Here is a 6,441-nt window from a genome sequence, read left to right as displayed (position 1 = left end):
AAAAAAAAAAAAAAAAAAAAAAAAAAAAAAAAAAAAAAAAAAGAAGGAAAGAAAAGAAAGAAATACTATGTACCCGCGAAAGAACAGTCTCTCTTGAACGAACATTCGTCTTTCCGCATTTCTCTTTTTCTCCTTAAAATCGATCGTCGCCTCTCCTATTCCTATTGAGCGTTTGCGAGATACACCTGGGAAAATCCACATCCATAGATACAAATGATTACGCAACAAATTTATAGACACGTTGTTAAGAAAATTACAGTTTTAATTTAATTCAAAGTTCTTCCAAAAAAATTTCCAGAGCCTCGATCGAAGGATTTCGTTTCATGGATATTTCTTTCAATCTTTTTTTATTATTATTATTATTATTAATAGAATTCTTTCCCATAGGAAAAGATTGAATGTAAATTCAATCGTGAGAATGGATTGAAGCGGCGAAATAATAGTTTTAAACGAATGCGATACGACGAACGAAATTGATTTCGCCTTTCCAGTTAAACACGCGCGTAGAAATCTGATCGTTTTTCCCGCGGGACACCCGTTAGAATTTCAATCAGAGTGATGCGTCGATCTAAGACTGCCTTTCCAGGCAAACATCGCCGGTTACTGACAGAAGAGGTGTACTTGGCTAGTCAGATGCGCACACCAAGGATGCACGTAGGTGTACGTAAGCGCATTTTACCATAGACGACCAGGTGAGTGTGCATGCACCTTTCACTAGCGGAAGTGAACAGCTGAGACACAACGCGTGAGAGCGACCCGGGTCATCGATGCTTCTTTTTTTTTTTTTTTTTTTGCGTACTAGCCTTCTTCTATCGATCCACGTCCGTACACGATTTGGATTTATCGATCCCGGATAATCCATTCGGATACAATCTCTCAACAGTAATTATCTATCGTTGGTCGGCTACCTTTTCTTTCGATCGTTTCTCTCCAATTCCTAAAAAAATCTATCTACGTATTCTACGCGAGGGATTAACTCGTGTGGAGGAATAGGAAGCTTATACGTTCGATATATTTATTATTATTGTACGACGTGGAATAAAACCAATAATAATAAAACTTACATAACACGTCGATAGCGATGCTTGAAAATTATCGATAACGATTGTGCATAGAAATAATGATTATTAAGAGTTGTCGACGATTTAATTTATTAATAGGTTAGTTAGTTGCTGATAAAAGATGTGAAAAATTGAAAATCTACGATCCTCGCCTACTATGTAAGAAGTGTGCATAATCGCGGCGCACATAAATCATACGTGGCTGTGTTTGTATCAGATGCGATATATGCGATAAACCTAGTGCACGTGTCACATTTCCCCGTTGAATTACGGTTGAATAACGGAATAACGTTTGATGAATATTAACAAGGTTTTTGTTGCAATTTAACGCGAGACATTCTTGAATGACACGTATTCGTTCATAAAGCAGAGAGACGCCTTGAAGGCGTCTCTGAAACGAATCTTAGACGGCACAGAAACCTCCGGCGACACCTTTTCTTCAACTTCACCACTTCTTTTCTTATCACAACTTTCTACGCGATTTGCGCGAGAGTATAAACCATTACGTGAAACGATCCACCATTCGACTAGCGGGAAACCATCCTCGCCGATCATACACACTCTAATACATCGACAGGGGAATCGAGCGCTACCTTCTTCTCTCGTGAAGAAGACACGCGAAGATCACGAATATACCTCTCTCTCTCTCTCTTCGGTATCAAACGGTTATCCCAAATTGCATCGTGTATCCCGATTGATTACCAGCGCGGATCACCTCTCGTATTTCCTCGAATGAACCCGACAATTTTCGACGTTTCGCACGGCACACACGGGTCGAGCGAGCGGGTTTCTCGTCGTGATCTGCCCCCTTCCTTCACAGGAAGAAGGAAGTGCGCGAGGATCGATCTCGGTGTAAACGAGGTTCGGTGAGGCAAACGCGTGGGATGAGCGTGCTGGTGAAACTCGAGCGTCGTTTAAGCGACCTCTGCAAAGGTCGCTACTCCATGCCTTTTACGAAGAAAGCGGTACGATAAAGAGCGACCCTCTGATAATTGCATTCATTCTCCACGATCGTTACGTTTCTCAAAGATCGCTTTCTTACCTCGTATCTGCTGTTACTTACGAGCGACAATTATTCCTTCTTCGCTCTTCCTCCGGATTAATCCGGATAATTGACAATCGTTTATCGAGTCGAATGGTTGATCACGCGTGGTTACGCGATTTAACGTTTACGTAAAGAAAGAAAGAAGTAAGAGATAAATTAAGCGTGTGCAAATGACGTGACGCGAAGGTGGTAAAAGTATGTATAGCGGGCATGAAAGATGGCAAAGGAGGCATTTTAATGGACGTTACGCCGTGCCAAATAAGCATTTTGAGCCGGAAAGGAAAGCGGCGAGATTAAAACGGTGCCAAGCTGATTAGAAAGAAGCGAAAGGAGCGAAACAACAAATTCCCCCTACGTGTTTAAACACTTTGAGCCGCGTAGCAGGGACAATAATGAATTCCTTAAATTCGCGAAACAGTGTCAAAAATCTCGTGAAATTAACGGTATCGCACAATCCAACGATCGAGCGTTATAAAGGCTGTAGTAAAAGCGGAGGAATGAAATTCTTGAATAAATTTCTCGAATAAGTTAATTAGTAACACCTCTCTCTTTCCTTCTTAAAAGGCAAATTTACAATTATAATTTTATACTTGGTGCCACGATAAGATTTAAAATATGACGAAATTTATTGATTTTAACAGAAATAATAGTATTATATTTCTTGAGAAACATCGAATTCGATTATCGTTATCCATCATTTCGATCGATCTTTTAATCATCGATGATAAAAATCTATTATTTATAGTCTTTAACCGTTTTCTAACACGAAACAGTACTTTCAAGAGGTGTTCTTCTTCGTTTCTTTTTAATTCCTCCTCTTAATTACGATTCTAAATTACTTCAAAAAAAAAAAAGTATCAATTAAACATTATATAAGACGATAATTTTTCAAGCCTGTTTAGTAACAAAATTGAGGAAACTTTGCTTCGAGGAAAGTAGCTCGGGTAATTGCCGCCATTCTCTTCTCTAATCAAATGATTAAAAAAAAAAAAAAGAAAAAAAGGGAGAGAGAAGAGGAGAATACCTCTGGCAAGATCTGGTACGGATGTTATTAAACGGCGATGCGATGGGTGCTGAAAAATTAGATGGGTTCGCGTTCTATTCCGACCTGCCTCGACCGGTATAAACCAACCGGAAGAGTTTCTCCAGTTTTCACATACCACGGTGATAATTACGTACATGGGAAGATGTTCGTGACGCTCTTCTAGGACGTTTGGCCACGGTATTACCGGCCTTTGCCGGATGGATATCATTGTGCGATACTGTAATTTTTATATATATATTGAACGAGCACAATCACCATTGTATAAGATTCGATACAAATCATTCGGGATTTCGACACAGCATCGATTAGCGAGGAGAGAAATTTTTATAATTTATGAATGAAAATCGGTCCGGAAGTTATTAATTACGACTCAACCGACGCGAAATAAATCCCGACGATACATTCATATGCAAATAAACTGAACGAAGGATTAACTCCTTTTGTCGCGTTATTACACACGTATCTTTCATACGCTGTTTCAACGAGGATAAAAATTGTATTTATCGTTTTTTTTTTTTTTTTTTTATTGTCGAGAATATATGCCGTACCGTTTGGCCTTCCGTTGCTTCCGAGCCTCCGCAATCAACTTCTTTCGTTCTTATTTCGATAAGCATCGCAACGATGTAACGGGCGAGATACGCGAAGAACACTTCTCATTAACGATGTTGCGAGTTTAGCAGGGGCCCTGGCTCTCACAATACCACGCTACCTGCCCGCTCGTATACCAATTTCTTCCAACGATGAGGTCATTTTATATCCTTGCCGGGTTTCACCGTACCCGATTACCTTAGAACGAATCAAATTCGTCCACTGTACGGCCACTTTCATCACCGGACTCCCTCTGATGCTGCAGGTGAAACGAGCTACCAAACTTTCATATACGGGAGTATTTTAAATAAGTTTCGAATTTTTCCAACTCCACTCTTTTCGATTAATGATGTATCAAGAGAGTATATAAATAAACGTTTTGACACGCGATTTGTATTGATGGGCACGGTTTAGTTGGGAAGGGAAGGGAAGCATCCTTTCTTGTGCAACGATTAAACGCAGGCTTACTCCGTTTCCCGTAAGCAATTTTGCGTAATCGCACCGCCTGCCTCAGTTACCTGCACATCGCTAACGAGTTACCACGGATCATTCTTTCACAGCAGCTAACGTAATGATCGTCGGATCATCTCTAAAATTTGTTTCTTTACCATGGTATCAGGAAAAAAGGGGGAAAGAAAGAAAGAAAGAAAGAGAAAAAGAAAAATTGTCCCCAATCCGTCTTAATTTAATCCAAGTGGCGACAAAAACTGTATTCGATTTATCACGTAAATGGCGCAAGAAATCTAGTGAAATATATTTATTATGAATCATTGGAAATTTCCAAAGCATGGTTAAAAAACGCCTATTTTCAATTATTCGTTTCACCAAAGTGAAATATAATTGAATCGATGCGCGACAAATATTTACGTGACTCAAATATTCTTATTAGCATGCTAATGTGTCAAGTATTCCACCGACGTTCCCGCCATTGTTTGCTCAGTTTATACCCATTATTACTATGCAAACCTGTTACCAACGATTCCAGGATAAGTCGAATCGCCTCCTCGAATCTGATTAGAAATAACACCACCGACAATCGTCGTCGCCTTCTCAACAAGTACCAAATTTTCTCGAGTAAAGTACCATAAAGTACCATAAATATAAAAATAATTTTCCCTTCACCTTTCACTTCGAATTCAGCCTTTCACCTCACGGTGATTACACGCGATTTCGTTACGATGTTAGACTTTTTTTCGCGGGATTCCCATTGCGTCCTCCTCGATCATACGATCATTCTCAAGATAAAGTCGAGGAAGTATCGAGCCGCAGACACCGAAGCGCACAAGTTTCTATTCCTCTTCGAAAAAACTTCGAGAAAATCTACGAAATTCTTTCTTGGGTAATCGAAAAAAATCTGCTTTATATAAGTCAAAAATTTATATGATTTTTTTCAGATTAACCGAAGAAAAGCGGTAAATACTTTCTTCTCTCCGTTCGATATTTAGGATATTTTTGTAAATTTCATCCAAAAAAAAAAAAAAGAAAGAAAAAGAAAAAGATACCGTGAAAGTTACGACGATATCGGTATCAAAGAGATACTTGTTAATCGTTTGAATAAACAATTAATAAAAATCATCGGAAATTCTTAATTACCCCTGGGATAGCTTTTATCTATTCGCAACTGCGAAGAAAGTTCGCGCTCAGGATGCATCCCATAAAAGTTGGATAACCGTGAAACCGATCCTCCGGATGAAACTCTGCAAGCCCATAAAACAAACGTGTTCTTTTCTCTTTTAAAGCAATTCGAGGGAACGATTCGATTGTGATCAGGCCGATCCATCGGGATGGGAATAAAAACGTAACGGACTAAACAACGTCGAGGAGGAAGAGGACCGATCTCGAGAGAAGCTGTAACGGACGAGCGAAAGTCAAGCCCCAGGCTCCACGGATTCCCCTTCTTTCGTTCGCGACCCTGCAACATTAATATCCGAGAAACTCGGATGCAGCAGGAGACGTGACTCGAGGGCTCGAGAATATTATACGAGTCATCGAGATCGACGAGCAACGGGATGGATCGCGGCAGGCCATCGAGGAAATCGAAATTTTTGCACGAGCGCCGCCGTCCAACTAATCCTCGCTTTAATCCTCGACCCGGTTCTTCGATACCCTTGCTTCGATACGATATATATTTCACCGCTTGTATCATTCCGAGAAGTAGGTCAACGTCTCCTCACTTTTCCTTTTCGGACACGGAGAAAGAGGAACGTGTGTGTGTGTGCGCGCGCGCGCGCGTGCATGTGTCTCCCCCTCCTCCTCCAGTTTGAAAAATGTTTAACCAATTTCACGCTCACGATACGAGTAATCGATGATTCGAGGAAAGGTATAATTACGAAGAAGAATGCAATTCGAAGGGTATTCCCGTTCAAGATAAAGTCGTACGATCGATTCGTATATAGTTTTGTAACGAAATGCAAGGGAACGGGGGATATTCGATCCACCTCCGCAGCTTTGGCTTTCTCTCGTACAATTCGTTTAAAATATACCGGGATAAATTGCCGTGCAAGAAACGGCAAGATACATAGTAAATACATTACAACAAGCTATTTATCGTTCTTTATCGGTCAGATTTCATGTCCACCATTCCAATATCGAAACCTTCATTCCAATCTCGGTACGTACATGGATGCCTATTACTCGGCCGTTTAATAAAGATGAAATAACAAGCCACGAGGAACACCGCGAGGAATGTTTTATCAGAAAAA

The sequence above is a fragment of the Apis dorsata genome, unplaced genomic scaffold (genome assembly GCF_000469605.1).
Source record: "Apis dorsata unplaced genomic scaffold, Apis dorsata 1.3 scaffold_58, whole genome shotgun sequence".
NCBI lineage: Eukaryota > Metazoa > Arthropoda > Insecta > Hymenoptera > Apidae > Apis > Apis dorsata.
The sequence above is the reverse complement of the archived record's forward strand: the minus strand, read 5'-3'. Positions refer to the sequence as shown.